Genomic DNA, 23,109 nt, shown 5'->3' with positions numbered 1-23,109 from the left:
TTGACACCTCTCTTCTCAAATCCTAGATCATATATTCATTCATTCATTCACTTATTCATTCAATATATATTTATTGGAGACCTATGATTTTCCAGGCAGTAGGTTAGGAGCCAGGAAAAAATGGAATGGGTATGGTCCCTGTTATCAATAATGCCATTATCCTTCCCACTTATTTTACATACTTCAGCAGTATCTTCTACTGTTACAGAATCTTTAGTATGTATGTCTTGCATCCACAATGAAACTACATACATATTGCTTTAAAGCAAAATTGTTTTTTAATGTTTTGTTCCCCACAGTCTCTAGCAAATGTGTAGGACTGTTTTATGAACTGAAGGATATTTAATAACTGTAGCCCCCTTCCACAAAATGCCAACAGCATTCTAGTTATTGTGACCCTTGAAACTGTCCCTCCATATTTGTAACACCCTTGTTGGCCAGAGTCATGTTCATGTATGTAGAACTATCCTTAGTTGAGAAATACTGCCCTAGCACAATGTTTTGCACATAGTATTCATAAAATATTTTCTTGGGGCTTCCCTGGTGGTGCAGTGGTTGAGAGTCCACCTGCCGATGCAGGGGACACGGGTTCGTGCCCCGGTCCGGGAAGATCCCACATGCCGCGGAGCGGCTGGGCCCGTGAGCCATGGCCGCTGCGCCTGCGCGTCCGGAGCCTGTGCTCCGCAACGGGAGAGACCACAACAGTGAGAGGCCCGCGTACCGCAAAAAAAAAAAAAAAAAAAAAAAAATTTTCTTGGATAACATTGTTAGAGAAACTCCAAACAAGTTTCATAGATGATATAAGAACTCACAGAATGAAGAGTGGACCAAAAATTGAAGCTCCTGAGAAAAAACTGAAGATAAAACAATTTTCTGTAAGCTCTTGCTAGCGATATAAGATATAAAAGTAGCAGTATCCCCACATTTGTTCAGGCTACTTACAAATAACTGATCTGTCATTTGAATTTGAATTTTACCTATTTGGAATTTTAAAAGGCCCTGAATATTCTGTAATCACATCCTTCAAGTTTCTCCTTCAAACTTTCCCTTTATCTTCCTCTTCCCTTCTGTTTTGGAGGAAGTTATGTCTAAACACATTTTCAAGGAGAAACTACATCGGTACCTTTGAACCCACCCTCTGGAACTGTGTCCATACAGTCACTATCACTCTTACTAATAATATCTATTCCAAAGAAAAAAGAAATCAATATTAATGACCACTTATCACAGTTGTGCACCCAGATATATGATATATATTCATTCCTAACTGCACTTCTGCAAATATTATTTATTCAATTTTTACACCAATTCCTTAAGATATATATAGTAAATGTGATTATTCTGACTGGACAGATGAGTAAAATTGGGAACACAACATGCCAAATGATTTGCCTATAAACATAAACCGGGACAGTGGCAGAGCCAGCATATAAACACTAACTTCTTGACTATAAATTCAGCAACTTTTCCATCTCCAACACATTTCCTATCATATCGCCCCTTTTTTGATTTTTCAATCTTTTCTACAACATTGATAACTTCCCCCTCTCTTGTAAAAATACACTCAAATGTCACTATTAAGATAAGAAAACAAAATAAAAACCTACACTCTGCCAGTGTTTCCCTTAAACTCTCCTTTTCTCTCTCTTCTTTTCATTACAAACTACAGGAAAGAATCATCTACTGTTTCTCACCATTGAGTCATTCCTAAATTGATTACAATCTAGCCTCTGACCCACAACTCTACTGAAGCTGCTTTTCAATAAGGTCACCACAGATTATTTTTTTGAAAGTAACTTTTTTAAAAAAATTAATTAATTTATTTATTTTTGTCTGTGTTGGGTCTTTGTTGATGCGCACGGGCTTTCTCTAGTTGTGGTAAGCGGGGGCTACTCTACATTGTGGTGGGCGGGCTTCTCATTGTGGTGGTTTCTCTTGTTGTGGAGCATGGGCTCTAGGTGCGTGGGCTTCAGTAGTTGTGGCATGTGGGCTCAGTAGTTGTGGCTCACGGGCTCTAGAGCACAGGCTCAGTAGTTGTGGTGCACAGGCTTAGCTGCTCTGCAGCATGTGGGATCTTCCCGGACCAGGGCTCGAACCCATGTCCCCTGCATTGGCAGGCAGATTCTTAACCACTGTGCCACCAGGGAAGCCCACCACTGATTTTCTAATCATCAAATTCTGTGGACTCTTCACTCTCTTAATAACCAGCCTCTCTACAGCAGCTGAGGCAACCACACCCTCTCCCTGATTCAAATATTCTCCTCCTTTGGCTATCATGAAACTACACTCTCCAGTTTTCCTCATACATCTTTTTTGCATTCAGTTCAGTTTCTTTAGCTCTTTCTTCTTCCTCCACTTATCCTTCAAATGTAGACAGAACCCAAGGCTCTGCCCTTCTTCACAGTCACCATTCCTCCCCTTAGATACTCTCATCCTCTCACATGGCTCCTATCATCACCTTTCCACAGATAAATTTAGACATTTCTTGGCTTCTTACCTCCAAATATATTGTTTCATGCTGCTCCATGAATAAGTTTAAATATGAATTTTTTTTGCCACTCCTCAAATTCACCTTTCTCCCATCTAAAATCTGCTCCTTTTCTTGTGATACTTATCTAAATTAATATTAATTGTATTTCAAAATGGCTTCTAAGACCCATCTATATTACCTCTGCAATTTTCCTTATATCTATCCAGAAACCTGCACTCTCACAGCCTTAATCCAGGCCCTCAACAACTCTGAACTGTGCCATCTATAAGACAGGCATAATATCACCTATCTTACAGGACTATGGTTGAGTCAAACTAAGTGATACATATGAAAGATCATTGAAATTTGTTGAGTGAATGCCAATATAATTCATAGATTTTAATACTCACTTTGATATATCCCTTATTTTAAATTTAATAAAAGATTGTAATTTGTAATTTTGTTGAGGCATGAATTTGAATCAAGTATCCGTAGAGAATGTACTCAGTGGCCCTGTCCACCATCTGCATCAATGTATTTTTTCCCCCCTCTACACTGTTAAATTTTATTAAGTAATTACAAATTTTGTTATTTTGCAGTGGGGAAAAAATCCCTGAAAAGAGAGCCAATCACTGTAGTTGCTGGAGAAAATAAAGACAAAATTAGGAGATGTAAGACATTGATGTCCTATATATGGAAGTTTAACAACAAATTCTGAAGTAATTCCTAGGTTAAAGAAGAAATTATAATGAACATTACAATATATTTAGAACTAAAACAATAAATGCATTTTATTAAACTAAGTGGGATGCAAATAAAGCAGAACTATGATAAAACATACAGCTTAAATGATGATATTAGAAGAAAAAAAAATGAGCCCAATCTTAGTAGCAATCAGGGAATGCTCATTATAAAGCAAAACTAAATACCTGTATACACTTTCCAGACTGGAGACACGTAAAAAGTTAGAGAAGACCAAGTATGGAGCTCCGAGAACTCTTATATACTGTACACTGCTTGCAGGATTGCAAATTGGTACCTGGTGAAAGTGTAAACTGGTACACTTAGGTAAACTGTTTACCATATTCTATTGAAGGCTAACTTACACATATCTTATGGGTGAACAATTCTGCATCTAGTATATAGAGAAACTCTTGCTCCAAGAGAAATGTACGAGAATATTCATAGAAGGATTATTTGTGATAGCAAAGACCGGAAATAAGTCAAATGTTTAATAATAGCACACTGGATATATAAATTGTGGTATATTCACAAAATTGATTACAGCAATGAAAGTGAAAGAATGAATCTAACAGGTATAATATCAGGTGAAAAAAATAAGGTTTATAAAGGGTACATTATGTTTTGTTCCATTAAATGTAAAGTTCAAAAACAGAGAAGGTTAAACTATATCATTTAGGGATGAATATTTAAGTAATAAAATTTTAAATAAACAAATTATATCTCATCACGGTAGTGGTTACATGTAGAGGGCAGAGGTTACATGATCAGGGACACAAGATGACTGTACAGAGGACTAATGGAGTTGGTAGTTCTCCATTTCTTGATCTGAAGAGTGGTTACTTAATAATTATTCATTAAACTGGATGTATATGCTTTTACAGTCTTCTGTATGTAGATCTTAATCCAAAAACTGTTTAAAGAGAAGAAAGCCTCAAAATTAATGAGCTAAGCATACGACTTAAGATGTTAGAAAAAGAGCATCAGAATAAATCAAAAGAAAACAAAATGAAGGAAATAAAGCTAAAATCAGGAATTAGTGAAATATAAGGCATAAAATAGAGATGATAAATAATGTCAAAATGTGGTTCTTAGGAAAGACTAAAAGATGGTTCTTAGGAAAGATTAAAAGAAGACAACAAAACTTTGGCAAAATTAATCAAGAAGAAAAAGAACAAAAGTGCTATATTAGGAATGAAAAAGTGGGCATGAATCAGGTATAACAGAAGTGAAACAGATAAAAGGGAAGTACAAACAATGCTATGCCAAGAAGTTTGAAGACACAGATGAAATGAATAAGAAGCATATAAGCACCAAAAAAAAATAACTCACAGAGAAACAGAAAATCTAAATAGTCTTAGAATGATTAAAGAAATTGAAGCAGTAGTTTAAAAATATTTGATCAAAGAACAATCCGGGCCCAGGTGACTTGACAAGAGAGTTCTATCGTACATTAAAGGCACACACAATTCAAATCTTACATAAACTATTGCAGAGAATAGAAAAATAGGAAACATTCTCCCATGCATTTTATGAGATACCAAAAAAAGACAAGTACAGTACAAAAAAGAAAACTCAGAAACTGATCACCTTCATGAGCATAGTAGAAATTGATCTAAATATCCAATGCAATTCCAGAAAAAATCCTAACAGGTTATTTGCGTCTGTGTGTGCGCGCGCGTGTGTGTGTGTGTGTGTGTGTGTGTGTGTGTGACTTGGCAAAGCAAAAGATCAGAAATAGACAAGATAGTGTACAAGAGTAAGGCAAGGCAACTTGCCCTACCAATTTTCAAGACTTACTATAAAGCTATATTAATAGAGATAATGTGGTATTAGAGCAAGGGTGGACATACAGAACAATGGAACAAAATGGACAGTCCAGAACAGACCCATGTATATGTGGAAACTTGATTTATGACAGAGCAAACATTGCAGATCAGTGTGGAAGAAACAGACCATGCATTAAAAGGTACAGGGATAAATGGTAATCGATATGGGGTAAAAAAAAAAAAAAAGCCAGGAGAAGATATTTGAAAGACATATAACCAAGAAAGGATTACTGCACAAATATATAAAGAACTCTGACCAGTCAGGAAGAAAAGACAGCCATACCAATAGAAAATTTGCAAAAGACATGGTCAGGCATTTTACAGAGGATGAAATACAAATGTCCTGTGAACATATGAAATAGTCCTCAGCTTCACTTATATTCAAGGAAAAGCTTAGCAAAGTCAAGTGAGATGTCATTATATACCCACCAAACTAGAAATACTAAAAATATAGACAACACCAAGTTTTGGAGAGACTGTAAAGCAACAGGAAGTCTCATGCAGTGCTACTGAAAGTATACACAGGTATAAATCACTTAGGAAAACAGCTTGACATTGCTTAGTCAATCTGAGCATTTACTACAACTCAGCAATTCTACAGCTACAACTATAGCTACAACTTAGCGATTCTATAAGAAACTATTTGAGCATGTACTTGAAAAGAACAAAAAGTGTTAAGATGCCCATTGCAGCTGTGTAAAACCGGGTTCCCTGAAAAACAGGGGTTGAGGTAAAAGTTTACGTGCTCAGACTTTACTGGAGAATGCAGTGAGGGAAGCAGGAGGGAGAAAAAAAGTAAAATATCTAAAATAAGCCATAAAAAGTTTTTTAAAAAGTGAAGTGAGGTAGGAAAGATGGGAGGGTAAATATATTCAAAAGCTAGTCAAACGTAATAAATGGCTCCATCTTTGAATGTCTTCAAAGAGGCTTATGCAACTACTTTGTTTTACAAGAGTCTGTTGGGGGGAGGGAAGAGAAAGAGAGATCAATGTATCTGATACCTCCTTCCTCTCTCTCAACTCATCCTGGACAAAGACTGCTTTGCAGGAAATTGGCTTCCCCCATTGCCATTTTGTGTCAACTGTTTCTTCCAAGGAATCAGTGTAGAAGCCAGAGCCCTCATGGTCTAGTCCAGATGGCACACAACACAATAGTCTCTTTTGCCGGTTAGTGCCATGCATGTTTGCTCATTTTAGTCTGTGATAATAACAGCTCCTGGGCTTGATGACCATAGAAATAGTATGAGTAGTTACTAGAGATGCATGAACATAGGAAAAGGTTGGGTGGGAGGGACTAGCAGATCAGTAGCAGGGCATGTAAACTGAGGCTGGTACAGCATTACTATCAATAATAGGAAAAATACTTGAAATAGCCAAATATCTATACCATGTTAAACTAGTTCACCAAATTATGGTATAGTCATATAATGGAATAGTATACAGCAGTGAAAAGGAATGGACTACAGCTATACATGTTAATGTTGGTGAATCCACAAATTATAATGAGATAATGAAGCAAATCACAGAAGAGTATGATTCCATTTATATAAAGTACTGAAATAGGAAAAGTAACATATTGTTTACGCAGACATACAGAAGTGATAAACAATAATTATAATCAAGAGAACCTGTATTAATCAGGGTAGTGGTTACCTCCAGGAGATGGATACAATTGGGGCAGAGGGCACTTAAGGGGATTCTAAGGTTCTGGTAACAATCTAGGTCTTAAACAGAATGGCAGGTACCTGGGTATTGGTTTTAACATTATTTTTCAAATGAACATACTCATTTTATTTCACCAAAAAAAAAATAAAAAAAAAAAATTGGTGGTCCTTAGGCAGAAAAAAATTAAGTTTTACAAATTACCTAGACCTAGATCTATACAATCACTATGGTTCTAAATTGGTCATTAAACTACTGTTATATTTTATGGTACTTTTCCAAACAAACTATATGTCAAAGATTATTTGCAAATTGAGCCATTTAACATGAATTGTAAGAACCATTGCCTTCTTTTTTTTAAAATTTTTTTAAATGTTTATTTATTTTCTTCTTAGTCATCCATTTTATACACATCAGTGTATACATGTCAATCCCAATCCTCTTTTCCTCTTTTATAGCTGTTAGCAGTTGCCTTATGTATTGAGCTGCTCCTATGTTGGGAGCATATATATTTATAATTGTTATATCTTCTTCATGGATTGATCCCTTGATCATTACATAGTGTCCTTCCTTGTCTCTTGTAACATTATTTATTTTAAAGTCATTTTATCTGATATGAGTATTGCTACTCCAGCTTTCTTTTGATTTCCAATTGCATGGAATATCTTTTTCCATCCCCTCACTTTCAGTCTGCATGTGTCCCTAGGTCTGAAGTGGGTCTCTTGTAGACAGCATATATATCGGTCTTGTTTTTGTATCCATTCAGCAAGCCTGTGTCTTTTGGTTGAAGCATTTAATCCCTTCACGTTTAAGGTAATTATCAATATGTATGTTCCTATGACCATTTTCTTAATTGTTTTGGGTTTGTTTTTGTAGGTCCTTTTCTTCTCTTGTGTTTCCCACTTAGAGAAGTTCCTTTAGCATTTGTTATAGAACTGGTTTGGTGGTGCTGAATTCTCTTAGCTTTTGTTTGTCTATAAAGCTTTTGATTTCTCCATCAAATCTGAATGAGTTCCTTGCCGGGTAGAGTAATCTTGGTTGTAGGTTCTTCCCTTTCATCACTTTAAGTATATATCATGCCACTCCCTTCTGCCTTGTACAGTTTCTGCTGAGAAATCAGCTGTTAACCTTATGGGAGTTCTGTTGTGTGTTATTTGTTGTTTTTCCCTTGCTGCTTTCAATAATTTTTCTTTGACTTTAATTTTTGCCAATTTGATTACTATGTGTCTCGGTGTGTTTCTCCTTGGGTTTATCCTGTATGGGACTCTCTGCGCTTCCTGAACCTGGGTGGCTATTTCCTTTCCCATGTTGGGGAAGTTTTCGACTATAATCTCTTCAAATATTTTCTTGGGTCCTTTCTCTCTCTCTTCCCCTCTGGGACCCCTATAATGTGAAGGTTGTTGCATTTAATGCTGTCCCAGAGGTCTCTTAGGCTGTCTTCATTTCTTTACATTCTTTTTTATTTATTTTGTTCCACCTCAGTGAATTCCACCATTCTGTCTTCCAGGTCACTCATCCGTTCTTCTGCCTCAGTTACTCTGTTATTGATTCCTTCTAGTGTAGTTTTCATTTCAGTTATTGTATTGTTCACCTCTGTTTGTTTGTTCTTTAATTCCCCTAGATCTTTGTTAAACATTTCTTGCATCTTCTCTATCTCTGTCTCCATTCTTTTTCGGAGGTCCTGGATCATCTTCACTATCATTATTATGAATTCTTTTTCTGGAAGATTGTCTATCTCCATTTCATTTAGTTGTTTTTCTGGGGTTTTATCTTGTTCCTTCATCTGGTGCATAGCCCTCTGCCTTTTCATCTTGTCTATCTTTCTGTGAATGTGGTTTTTGTTCCACACTTCAGGACCGTAGCTCTTCTTGCTTCTGCTGTCTGCCCTCTGGTGGATCAAGCATCATTGCCTTCAAATTTACCTCCCTGCCTCCAATTTTTACTCTTCCAGTCCATTCTTCCTACTACTCCCATTCAGCTTCCAAAACAGTGATTTGATTATGTTATAGTCTGACTAAAACTTTCCATGGGTTCTCACTATTTTTCTAAAGTTTTGGAGGGAGCTCATGCAGAATTCAACACTTCCATTCTTTCATAAAGGAAACAATATAGTTAATTAGGGTGCAGCTTTCTTTAGTTACAAATTCAATCTAAAGATATACCCTGATCACCTTGTTTAGGCAGCGAGAAACTGGGGAGCTATTGATTAGACTACTGTATTTTCTAAGACTCTTTAGCAATACATGGTGTCTGTGGATCAAGTCAATAAATAATCCCATCAATATAAGCTGATTTGAAATTGTTTCATTCTCAAATGGTAAGCTTTTCCTGACCTTTTTCTTAAAATCTCAGGGAACCTTATTACTGTCCCTTTCTGTGACTACTACCATCTCAACATACTTTTAAAATCTAATTCTCCTGAGAGAATGTTCTAGTTCTGACAGATTCATGTCATTGCTCCCTAAACAAGCCATTCCTACTTGTATGACATAGCTCATACATCCTCTTGATATGGGACGCCTTCCTCCACCCTTTTTACCCATCAAAGTCTTCCAAAAACTGTCTCTTATGCTACCTTCTCCTTCATATCTATATTTAACAAACATTACTATGTGCCAATGACTATGCTTGGTGTTTACCATGCATTATTTTATTAAATTCTCACAACAACCCAATGAAGTAGGCACTATTACAATCTTCATCTTACAAATGATAAAAATAGGCTCAAAGGGGTTATTTAACATGTCTACAGTCACACAAATAGTAAGTAGCACAGCCAAGAGTAATACAAGAAGTATTTGATTTCAAAGACCATGCAGTGTGAAGCAACTATAATCATCCTCATTAACACTGACCCATTCTTGCTTTGGCTTCCTAGAGAATTTAGAACATTGTTTGAATCATGCTGCCACTAGAATATATGGAGCCACATATGATTTAATAATGTTACATATACTCAATTTTATATCCTGAATAAAATGATAAGTTCCATGAAGATAGACTCTACATATCACATCTTTTTTCTCTCCCATACTCAAAATATACCTATTCTTATTAATTTCATTTCATCGAAACCCTATATTCTATCTTGTTGACTTCTATCTAACAACCCTTGAAATTGCTCCCTTATTTTTACCCTATGTAAACAGTTAATAAATATCAGGAAGTTGAAGATTCATGGCAAATAGGTCTTAATTTGAATCATTAATAATTCAAAATCAATGCTAAAATTGGGACATGCATGAATTGTATGCATTTATATAACTACATGAATCTGTAGTGGATCTAAATCACCACAGACTCTTTAAAGGCTTTCCCTTCCAACTTTCTCTTCCACCTCTATAAAATCTTGCCTCCTCTCAGGAGCAGGAAGTCTTGCTCTGACCCCTAGTGTTGTCACTTTCACTCTGTTCTCTATGCTTGTAATAACTTTTGAGGGGTTAGTGATGAAGAGAAAGGGCCATAAAGATAAGGAAACGTGAAGAGGAATAAACTTTCCTGGTTGATATTTCAAAAATATTACCTTTATTCCTTGTTCTCTCCAGTAAATATTTCCACCTCCATGAAGAAAGCTTACTTCTCATCTAGATGCCTATAAATGGACAGACACATGCAACCTGTACCCAAAGGTGGAAACTGAGTCTCTCTCCTGAATTTCTTTCTACAGAATGCCATTATTTCCCAAAGGTTTTTCCCTCTCTAGACACTGTATCTCCTTCTACTACTCTGGGGATTTCACCCTCTCACACAATCAGAATATAGCTGTGATAGAACTTACCCAAAAAGAGCAAGAGTAAGCAACTTAGCTTAAAAGCTGTAGGTTGTGTGGGCTCGTTCCTCACCCTGAATCTCCTGCCATGCCCTATTCTTTCTCAGAAGTATTGTCCAGTCTCTTGGCCCTGGCAGTCTGTTTCAAGAAGGGAAATCATTGGTGAATGAGGCTTAGATTCAAGGGAGATGAGTGATTATTATCCAGTTTCTGCACTGCCAGCTATGGGTTTTCTTTAATGGTAAGATAGTGCTAAAAATGCGGGAACACAAAAAGAAGAATGCTTGCATTGACTTAATCTCTTAACTGTTTTAAAAAGATTCTTCTTCTCGTCCTTGCCTTGCTATGTGGTTCATTAAGCCTTTCTGCAATGCCTCAGGTGACTGTCCATGAGCATGCTAGTTTTGAGGTCTAAAGGAGTCCCTCTGTTTTGGAAGCCAGAGCTTGTCCCACTGGAGTAACCTTTCCCTATTCAGAAAGAGGTTCAGTTCTTTTGGAAATTTAGTCCAAAATTGATCTCAATGGCAACCTCTAACAAGGCTTCATTAGACCCTCTTTTCCAACCTTCTGCTCACTGCCCTGCATCTAAAAAAGAAATTCAAAACCTTATTTAGTGAGCTTTAAAACCCATTGCCCTCTCAGCCCAGCAGAATTACTTTTGAAATCATCAGTGTCTTCTGGGCATCTACCAATGACTCTGTCATCGCTTACCTGGACAGAGTAATATATTAATATATTCTGATAGTTCTGGTTCATGAAAGACCAAAGATAGTCTGTCTCTAGCCCATTTGTCTAAACATAGCACAAACTTACTTTTATCCTACTACTCCAATGCCATGATAGCATGCAGTGGGAAAATGGAATCTCAGATCTTAATGTTCCATGATTATTACTCAGGAAACAAGGGCAAAATACGATCCTGCCATATGTGAATGAATAATAAAATATTGCTGTTGTTCATTTCTAAGGTTGATTATACTACACTATTATTGATAGCATATGGTTTTAGTTATTTTTATAGTATTAGTAAAGGCTTAGTTCTAATTGGTCCCCGTTCTTTCTCAGTTTCTCCTTGTAGCCAAAGGTTTGCATGCCAGTCATCCGTGTAGGGTCAATGCAGATTGCCTTTGAATAGAGCAATATTCAATTGCCTACATGGTAATCAAACCAAATACCCTGGAGTCACCAATATAGTGGTCACAAATGAGCCACCAGATTTATACAGAAATATTATTTATCTACCTGCCTATTTTCAAAAATAACATATTTGAATTAGTTTATTATGCATGGCACCTATACAAAATGGCTTTAAGGTTGAGGAAAGAAGATAACTATATGGGAAAACCACACACTGAGGTTAATTACTGCAATTCGTCATTATATTTAACTGTGAGCTTCCCGATAGTCAAGGCAAAATTAGAAATATAATGAATTATGTAGTGGTTATTGTTTGATTAAAAGTACCAATTCATCTGGATACAGATTTTCTTTATTTTTTGCTTTTGCCTGAAACTAAATAGTTAGAGGAGTTTTTCATGAAGCTCTTTATGTAAGAAACATTAGACCTAATAGGCAATGTTCTTAAGCAAAATTTTTCTACTGGCTATTTTAAAAATATATCCTCAATAAAAACTGGGTATAATATTAAATTATAATTTTGTGAAGGTGTTTCTACAAAGAGTTATATTAATAATGTCCAGGTAAGTGGTGACCTATCTTGATTCAGAGTTTTGAGTTCACACTAACCAGTCATTTCTCTACATCTTCTTTTTTTCTCAAATATCAAGGGCCTCAGCCTTATGCTTAAATCACTCATGTTAATGTGAGAAGTTACTATTATTGTATATCTTCCTCTGAACTTACAAAACTTGCACACATATGGTCTCATGTGTCTTCTCAACACAACCTAGAGACACAGTTACTTTCACGCTTTGCAGATGTATCACCTACAACACAAAATGAAGTCACTCACCCAAAAGCCACAAACTTGACTGATATAGAACTAGGATTAGAACACCTCTCCTCCAGCCTGATGTTCTTTCCATTATTTTTCTGCATAGATAAAATATATAATAGGCAAATGTCCACATACCTTGGGAATGAAACATTCTCAACAAGATCACAGGCACAATATACTTACCAGGTATTATGTATAATAAATTTTCTCTATTGCCTAGGGTTACCTATTAGGCATAATGAGGTGGTTCATTTCCTTAAGTTTTAAGCCAAGAAATTATACAATCTTTCAAAATCCTAATGTTCAAAATATGGTTACAAACCATGCTGCTAAGATTTTGCAAAATGAACAAATACTCTGACAGAAAAGACAGAAAGAACAAGACATCCTGACTCAACAGCTTACTGAAGCCTCCCTGGCTCTCCTCTGCCTTTTGTTAAGTATCATTTAAGAAACACACCTGAAAAGTATCCATTTAATAAATGATATTCTACGCCACCCCTCCACCCCCAACAGAGATTCATTCTCCCATCTAAAGACCAAATGTTTATTCTGTAAACATAGGAAGCAAAAAAGAAAGGGGTGAAAACCAACTTTTAATACATTGGGTATGGGAAGGATGTACTCTCTCTTATCAGAGCCCAAAAGACTCTAGAGCCTGAAGATGGGTGGCTTACAGGGATGCTGCGGCTGCTGCCATTTCTTGCAGCTGCCACTGCCACTCTCTCAAACAAAGCAGCAGTTTCACCCTTTGTGTCTGCCTGGGGTCTCACTTGCCTTTTCAGACTAATGACAAGCATTTTTCTAGTTCTTGGAGGTCAAAAAAGTTCCCTAAAAATGCAGATGGGAAATATCCTCCCTGCATAACCAACTTTCTCTGCTACATTCTGCTATGGCAGCTGAAGGAAAAGGAAGTCCATTTTTTTTTTAACATCTTTATTGGAGTATAATTGCTTTACAATGTTGTGTTAGTTTCTGCTGTATAACAAAGTGAATCAGCTATATGTATACATATATCCCCACATCCCCTCCTTCTTGCATCTCCCTCCCACCCTCCCTATCCCACCGCTCTGGGTAGTCACAAAGCACCGAGTTGATCTCCCCATGCGATGCAGAGATGCAGACGTAGAGAACGGACTTGAGGACACAGGGAGGGGGAAGAGTAAGCTGGGACGAAGTGAGAGAGTAGCATTGACATATATATACTACCAAATGTAAAATAGATAGCTAGTGGGAAGAAGAAAGTCCAATTTAAATGTGTTGATACCAAGTAGTGTCAAGCACTTGAAGTAAGAGTGCTTTAACCTAGATTTTCTGGTTTAATCCTCATAGCAAATATGAACAGTAAATATTATTATTTCCATTTGGCAGGTGAGGAATTGAGGCTCAGAAATGTTAACTAATGTCAAACTAGTAAATACCTTAGTAGAGCTCCAGTCTGATTCCTCCCATGTTTTCTCAGGACCACAGCCATCGTTGCGTCTTGAAAGGCTTCTCAATTCTCTAGGATTCATTCGCACTGAATAGAGTAAAAGAAGCCATTCAGAGAAACCATCAGTTAAGGTTTGGCCTTCAACTTGTCCTGAACAGAGATCAAGGACAGAAGGAACGGCAACAGAAACAAAGCAATGGTTGGAGCAAATCTTCAAGAGGAAGTAAGTAATATCCTGTGATAAACCATAATAGAAAAGAATATTTTTAAAAAATGTATGTATATGTATAATTGAATCATATTACTTTTCAGCAGCATATTGCTTTTTACACATTGTAAAATAACTATACTTCAATTTAAGAAAAAGAGTAAGTAGAAGAGACAGAAGAGACGATTATTTTCAAGGGTGAATTCAGGGTTTTTTAAAGAGCCTAAATCCTACGCAGCTGAAGGGAGAATGCTCTAAGGAAAATAATAGCAAATTACAAGTACAAAATGAAGTACAGGGGGAACTATACTCAATATTTTATTATAACCTATAAGGGAAAAGAATCTGAAAAAAAATAGATATATATGTATGTATAACCGAGTCACTTTGCTGCACACCTGAAACTAACACAACATTGTAAGTCAACTATACTTCAATTAAAAAATAATAAAGTACAGGATCTTGGAATGGCCAATGCAAGTAAGCAGCCCTGTAGCTTAAGCTTCTCTGGCTTCAAAGTAAATCTGTCTCTGCTTACAGTATTTAACAAAGATAAACTTTGGAGCAAAGGGGGTCAAGAAGCTGTGCATAGAGGTAAAGAGATATGGGCTTATAAGCTTCTGGAGTAAAAGAGATAGCTCTGATTCAAACTTTCCACTTCAGCACAAAAAAGAAGAAAGACTTAGCAAGAAATTAACCTCTGTCAAGTAAAAGGAATGAGCAGAAATGGTCAAACACTCTCTTCTCTCCTATTGCCAGTCACCATTCCTCAGTAAAAGAGGTATCTTCACTTGAGATCACCCACTACCTCACTCACCACACAAAATACAAGATGTCCCTGAAAATAAGGGACATAGAACTTAATACAAGATGACAAGAAGAGAAATAGAATGTGTATAATAATAAAAAATGGAGCAGAATGAGTAGAGAAGAAGGATTGGGTACACTTGGGGGAAGAGCAGTATTTACATAAAGATGATGTTATGTTTATATGCAGCTGTATCAACCATTCAACAGATCAAGCAATTGAAAAGTCATCTCTAAATATAAGGGTTACTATCACAGTAATGGTGCCGTTCATCTAAGTCCATCAAAATGGCTGCAAATACCATTTCTGTTGCTTTTCATTGCAATGCTTTGGTCATATAGATAAAGCTAGTGTGTGGATGAAAAGCCACAGGGGCCTTGGGAAAATAAATATAGATTTGAGAGTATTATGATATAACAGTGTATCCAAGGTGTGACTATGGGCTTTTCAGACCAATTTGTCCACAGACATAACAGAAATGAGACAATCAAATGAGCACTGTTCTTCAAAGTGGTCACCCACTGATTTTAACAATGATGCTACTATACAAACATTTCTGGAATTACTAAGTGGGATTAGATACAGAGTTTGAGACACTGTCGTGAGTATCCTCACTGATGGCAAACCTTGGTCCTCTGAGGGGAAGATTTGATTTTCTGAAACAGCTAAAAGTCATTCAGAGTCAGATCTCATGAACAGGGTGAACGATCAAACTGCTAACAGTATTTGGGTCAAAAAATGAAGCGTGACTCTAAAATAATGAAACGGATCATCTGATGTAGCTCAGAATGTGATCTTGAATGCAATTCCAAAGCAGGAGTTTATAGATAACATCATACTTGCCAGGTTCCCATTCTCTCTGACAATGTCATTTCTAATTCTCTTTGTTAGCAACTATCCATCTGAGATTGTTAGTTGTGTTGATGGAAAGACAATGTTTGCATGACCTAGCTGACTAAGGCTTGTTTGATTTCTACAAAGGGAAAAAAATCTCTTCCATATTCACAGAACTCACCCTAACACAACTTCATAAATATGTGTTGCAGATCACAAAATAGAACAAGAATAGCTCAGCGAGAGGACTGAAGGGAGATAGGGAGGAAGAAGAGAAGGAAAGGTAATATATTCATTATAGTAGTTCTCTAGAACTTGTACTGGGTCTTCTGCTAGGAATCATGCTAATTTTGCACTAGGTACTTTAAATTCCTTTTTCTCATTTAATATCATCCTTGTTACATAGAATATATAGTTTAATACACTGCTGAAGAATTACAATAAAACTAAGGAATATGGATCGTTATTCCAATGTGTAATAGAGCTGAGGCACAGAGCAATCGGCTAACATGTTCAAGGTCTTACAACAAATAAATAGCAGAACCAGGAAAGAAATCCCTGTCTGGCTAACTACAAAGCCAACGTTCCTTGCAGGATACTATGATGTACATGTCCTTTTACTGTGAGCATTTATAATGTCAGCTACCACATTTACTTATTCAACAAATATTTATTTGGCACCTATTATATCCTGGCAGACTTCCAGATGCTAGAGATACAGCAAGAAACAGGACAAGGCCCGATGCCTCGTGGAGGTTACATTGAAGTGGGAGGAGAGAGGCAATAATGAGATAAACAGGCAAAGGAAATAGTGTGTTAGTCATAAATACTGTGTTGAAAAATAAAGGAAGGGTGGAGAGAGAAAGAGAGAAAGAAAAGTAGCTGGGCTCAGGGTATAGGGAGGTGATCAGGAAGCATCATATTCTGGATATTTAAATTGAAGTATAATTGATTTACAATGTCATGTTAGTTTCAGGTGTACAGCACAGTGATTCAGTTTTTTATATATATATATATATATATATATATATATATATATACTCTTTTTCAGATTCTTTTTCCTTATAGATTATTACAAAATACTGAGCGTAGTCCCTGTGCTATACAGTAGGTCCTTGTTGGTTATCTATCTAGTGTGTATCTGTTAATCCCAACCTCCTAATTTATCCCTCCCCTCCTCTTTCCCCTTTGGTAACCATAAGTTTGTTTTCTATGTCTGTGGGTCTCCTTCTCTTTTGTAAGCAAGTTCATTTGTATCTTTTTATTCAGATTCCACATATAAGCAATATATGATATTTATCTTTCTCTGTCTGGCTTACTTCACTTAGTATGATAATCTCTAGGTCCATCCATGTTGTTGCAAATAGCATGATTTCATTCTTTTTTATGGCTGAGTAATATTCCACTGGATATATTTTGACAGTAGAAACAACAGGATTTGCTGGTAGATTGGATTTGAGATGAGAGAAAATAAGGAATCAGATGATCCCAAGTTTGTTTTTTTTTTTCAAAATTATGTAATTGTGTATGTATCACAGAACTATCATCCTATACTGTATTCTATGAAAAAATAGTCTGTGGTCAAATAAGTGTGGGAAATTCCAGATACTGTAGTATATCCTCCTCTTGAATATTAACCATACAATTAGCACATTATAGGTTCTTGGAATACTGATGTAAAAATAAATAAATGCATGGGCGAATGAGTTAATAAACAAATAGAATTTTCTCAATTATTTTAACCACAGAACCCACTTTTTCTGATAGTGGGGTAGAGGAGGCACTTATTAGTATATCTTGGAACTACTGTCCTGAGAAAAGCACATAGGAATATACAACACCACAAAATATTATTCATGATCTTGAATTGAATTTTTTCAAGATACCACTCTGAGTGCAGGACTCCCTCTCCAGAGGCAAAATACACAGTCTAAGGTTTCCACAGGAATAGTGGCATCTGTTAATACTGCACTGTAGCTGTGATTTCTGGGAAAAAGTCCTCAATTGGGAACAAACTGTGAGTTATTAACAAAAGAATTATCACACTTTCTCCATAGGCAAATGTCAGGAGTTATAAGGTGTTAACAAGCAGAGTATGAGGAACGTACCAAGAATACCCTTTTTTTTTTTTTTTTTTTTTTTTTTGCGGGACACGGGCCTCTCATTGTTGTGGCCTCTCCCGTTGCGGAGCACAGGCTCTGGACGCGCAGGCTCAGCGGCCATGGCCCATGGATCCAGCCACTCCGCGGCATGTGGGATCCTCCCGGACTGGGGCACGAACCCGTGTCCCCCGCATCGGCAGGTGGACTCCCAACCACTGCACCACCAGGGAAGCCCCAAGAATACCCTTTTTTAACTACTTAGAGCATTTGCTTTTTGGATCAGAAATTTCCACCACAAATATTCAAAATGGATTTCTTACACAGCTGTCACCCTGAAAGAGTTCCTACATATCTGTCTTCCTTCTGGTTCCTCGGGAGCATTTTAGTATCATGGAAACTCAGAGATGAAAAAGACTTTTAAATTTCGACCCAACATAAGAATCTCTTTTACAATGTCCCCAAAAGACTAACCCTTCTTAAACATCCCAGTAACAGGAAGCCAGCTATCTGCTCTATGAAGCAATCCATTCCATCTGGGGACTGTTCTAATTGTTAGCAGAATTTTCTTCATATTAAATGTAGATTGCCCTCCCTTCTTTAACTCTTACAATGGGTCTTAGCCCAGTTTTCTGAAACTAAATAAAATAAGATTCCTCCTTAAATCACTTTATTTGAAAACTGCTATCATCTCCCATTGGTTCTTACTGTGAAGGAAGACTTGAAGTTCTTACTGTGAAGGCTTGAGGAGCTAATTCAAACTCTCCATTATCTCCCCCTGACCCTACCGAGATTCCAGGACATAACATGACCTTTGGAAGGTGACAAACATCTATTTGCTTGAAAAAAGTTAATGAGCAGAACTTTCCCTTTTCAGAAATATTCCAGGTAATAAATGAAAAAGGAATGACAGAATTAGAATATAACCATTTTTGCAAGCCCTAATGGATAAAACAAAAAGCAAAGCTAGGTAATGTTTACCAATGGCTGCTAACCTTTAAAAAAAGAGATAACCGGAAATGAAGTGGCTCCTGATGGAAGAAGAAATTAACACTGCTTATGAAGCATTCTTTTTTTTTGTTTTTCTTTTTTTGACCTTGCAGCTTGTGGGATCTTAGTTCCCTGACCAGGGACTGAACCTGGGCCCTCAGCAGTGAAAGCACCGAGTCCTGACCACTGGACCGCCAGTGGTCCTATGAAGCATTCTTTCAAACACAATAAACAATCTGACCAATCCTCAATATCCAACTACTAATTCATAGGAAATTCAGGGTCAAAGGAAAAAAACTGCACCACAAGAATTCAATCCACAAAATCCAAACTGGGGAAAAATCTACAGGACAAATGATCAATAAGTAACATGGATCATAAAAGAAAGACAAATGGAATTGAAAGATATATCAACCAATTACAATCTATGGACTTCTTATTGAGCTCTTGTTTCAAAAAAACTATAAAATAACATTTGTGAGACAACTAGAGAAATTTGTACACTAACTGGATATTTGATGATGTTAAGAAATTACTGTTCATTTTTTAGTTATGTTAATGGTATTGTAATCATGGGTTTTTAAGTTCTTGTCTTTTAAAGATACATAGCAAAACATTTATAGATGAAATGACATGATATCTGAAATTCTGGGATTTCCCTCCAAATAATCCAGTTGGGAGGATAATAGATAAAACAATGTTGTCCATAAATTGAAAACTATTGCATCTGGGTGATGGGAGTATATGGAAGTTCATTATACTAATCTCACTGTTTTTGTATCTGCTTCAAATTCTCCATGATAAGCAGCTTAGGGGGAAAAATACTTCCCTTGATTTGTCTACTACCAATCCCCATCCCATAAGTCTTATTTTCTCCAGCAGAATGCTTTTTCTCCTGTAACATGGATTCTAGACTCTTTGCCATTGTAGTTACCCTCCTCTAGGAAAATCAAAGTCCTCCTTGAACACAGTCTCCCAAATGGGGTCTGAACACTACTGAGGGACTACTATCTCCCTTAATCAAAATACTATTATTCTATTGAAAATCTAAGTTGCATTAGCTGGCTTGTCATTAATATCATATGTTTGACTCATACTGACCTTAGAGTCAACTAGAACCATCAAGTTTTATTCACATGAGATGTAGTATATTCAGCTCCTCCATCTGTACAATTGATTTTCATCTTAACTGCTAAATTCCATCTTTAGTTTTAGCTCATATTTCTGGTCTATGGAAGTAATAATGGTTGTATGAAATCCAAAAATAATAAATAAATAAAAGCTACTATTTATTGTTTTCTGGGTGATCACTTGGTCTTCATGAGTTAGCAGAAATAATTCACCCCAGGTCACATAGCTAGTAACTGTGGCAGAGTTGATTCAAGCCTTCGATCTTACCAAACCCATGGTTTTATGCTTTCTGCACTGGGGTGCCCTCTACCATACTAGCTATTCTCCCTAGTGTCATCTGCATATTTTATAAGGATGTCTTCTGAGAAATCTTTAACCTTTGATAAAAATTGTTTATCAGAATATGACCAAGAACTGAGTGTGGGGTATCATTAGCAGAAACCACCTGGTACTGATTTAATAATCAATGTACTCAGTTAACGATTAGTTGAACAATTATAAAACTTATTTAACTTTATTCTCACCCAACCCACATATCCCTCCCTATCTATTCTAAATAAGTAACATGCTAAAGATTGTCAAATGTTTGCAAAAACAAGACAGCTTCCTATCAAACTAGTAACACAACAAAAAATCAAATGAGGTTATTTTAGTATGACTTATTCCTAGAAGAAAGCATCTGGTTCCTGGTGATTATCATATTCTTTTCTTAGTGTACATAAGACATTTATTTCACAATCTAGTCTAGAATCTTGCCAGGAAAACATATGTTGATTATAGTTCTGTATTGTCAGGAATCCATCTTGTTCTCCCTTAAATCACCACAGATGCCTATCTCCTGCCCCTTAAAAGTCTCAAAGATGACTGAAATGATTCTAAAATCATATTTTCAGATTATTTCAACACCCTAAAATGGAATTTTTCTGGCCCTCGAAACTTGCCCCCATTGAGAGTTTGCAGCCTGGTTGATTTAAAACTACATGTGATCTTTATTCATAAGGCATAATTATTGAAAAGGCAGTTCAGGATATGGGGCTTAGAAATGGCAGAAAGGAGTCAGTGTGGACCAGAGGAAGAACATCATAGGGAAATGAGATTGAGAAGAATGTTGAGAAATGTGCAGAAGATGTAAAATGAGAATTGATTAATTTCATTTTTTTATTGCTGTCTGTGCCAGTCCTTTTAATTCTTGCTCCAAATACAGATCTTTAAGTTTTTTATTGTCCTTAGCTTCTTAGAATTTTTCAAATAACAATTTTTGGTTTTATCTTTTATTATTCTACCTTTCCCCCTGGGCAAACAGTGCCCAGGGCCCCTTCTAGAGATAGAATTCTAGAAGTCAGGTGTCGGTAAAGAGGTTTACCAGTCCAGCATGCAATGGTGAAGTATACTTTCTGGGACAAAACCAGGTCAGGAAGTAAGAGCCAGGCCAAAGTGGAAAAGGCAAAAGAGTAGGACAAAAGCAAGAAATGATCCAAAATGAAGGGTGTGTAACCAGTGACAGGCATGACCTAGTAAGCAAGTTTAAGTGGCACAGACCAGGGAGAGTTCTTAAGAGAACAGTCAAGATAAAAGGAAGACAGCCTATTATATAAGCAAGAGAGGGCCTTAGAGTCCTCTTCAAACTGACTTGAACAGTCCTTACATTCACTATTCTTCAGGGTATAAATGATGTTTGTAACATTTAGTGTCTTAAAGTATTTACTTTTTTTTTTAATTGAAGTATAGTTGATTTACAATGTTGTGTTAGTTTCAGGTGTAGAGCACAGTGATTCCGTTTTATATATATATATATATATATATATATATATATATATATATATATATATACTCTTTTTCAGCTTTTCCCTTATAGGTTATTACAAGATATTAAGTATATTCCCTGTGCTATACAGTAGGTCCTTGTTGGTCATCTACTTTATGTATAGTAGTGTGTACATGTTAATCCCAAACTCCTAATTCATCCCTCCCCCCACCTTTCCCCTTTGGTAACCATGAGTTTGTTTTCTGTGGGTCTATTTCTGTTTTATAAATAAATTCATCTGTATCTTTTTTTTAAGATTCCACATATAAGCAATATCATATGGTATTTGCCCTTCTCTGTCTGGCTTACTTCACTTAGTATGATAAGCTCTAGGTCCGTCCATGTTGCTGCAAATGGATAGTATTTACTTTTAACCTGAAGGAATGGTAATTTAGAAAACCTACTATCAAGAATAAATATTATGGATTTGCTTGAGTAATGTACTCTGTTGCTCAAAATAGTAAAATGACACCTGTAGCTCAGTCAGTCAATCAGCATACATTTCCTTTTGCCTACAATGTGCAAGAAATAGCAACGCACCTTTGATAAGAAACAATATGACAGATATGATAAGATGTTTAAGACACAAATCTGAGAAGCAGGGACTTTATAACATCAGGCAGATAAGATATGAATAATGAAATATTTGAATAAATGATATGAGGCTGTATATAAGGGTAAAATGACTGATATGAACAGTATGTTACAAGTGTTCAGACATGAGAGAAAATTCTGAGTTGGAGTAATCAGATGAGGCTCACAAACCCCGGTCCTGAAGAATCTAATAGGAAGAAAAAAATTAGAGAGAGCCTTTCTCGAAACTCCTTACAGGCAATGTGAACACAAATGCCTCCTTCTAAAACGTGCTTGACTAACCAGATTGAATTCTACACAATCCCTTCTTCATTTTGTACTCCAAAAATTGCTGTTTCCTTTTTGCCCCACAGCCAATATTGGGAGATGTTGAATGAGTAACTTCAAAGAAACAGAAAGCCTTCGAGAACATTTTGTAAATGAAGAAAAAAAACATGGTCACCCCGAGGCTCCACGGTGGTAATCACTACTAAATATAAAATTTCCATCTGTCCTTTGGGTATCACTTTCAACCTACAAGAAGGAAAACTTAAAAAGCTAAGGTTATAATAAAGCCCTTTTGTAGTGGACCACAAAAAAACAAAAGGGCTGTTCAACAGCTTAACATTTGCTTTTGTTTGCAACTCAAAGAACAGCTGCTTTCTGACTTGTTAATAAATTTCAGTGGGTGTCCTCTGCCTTTTACAATCCATCAGCGTTTCTGGGAAAACATTGAAGTAAATCATGTAGTCACGAGCCTGGAGTTATCTATGCTTTGGCGTTCATTTCCTATATTACAGTTA

At 36.4% G+C, this 23,109-nt stretch overlaps 1 long non-coding RNA gene across 2 annotated transcripts in view; it reads right to left on the bottom strand.

Annotated features, from left to right (window-relative positions):
- The window catches only part of LOC109549504 (uncharacterized), a 485,617-nt gene that overhangs the window by 46,994 nt on the left and 415,514 nt on the right, over positions 1 to 23,109 (bottom strand). For both annotated transcript variants that reach the window (XR_012329284.1, XR_012329282.1), the window contains exon 4: positions 13,849 to 13,946. This is a non-coding gene — a long non-coding RNA (uncharacterized lncRNA). The remainder of the gene's footprint in view (positions 1 to 13,848; positions 13,947 to 23,109) is intronic.

Source organism: Tursiops truncatus, chromosome X (genome assembly GCF_011762595.2).
Source record: "Tursiops truncatus isolate mTurTru1 chromosome X, mTurTru1.mat.Y, whole genome shotgun sequence".
NCBI classification, from domain to species: Eukaryota; Metazoa; Chordata; class Mammalia; order Artiodactyla; family Delphinidae; genus Tursiops; species Tursiops truncatus.
This window is presented reverse-complemented; position numbering and strand designations above follow the sequence as displayed.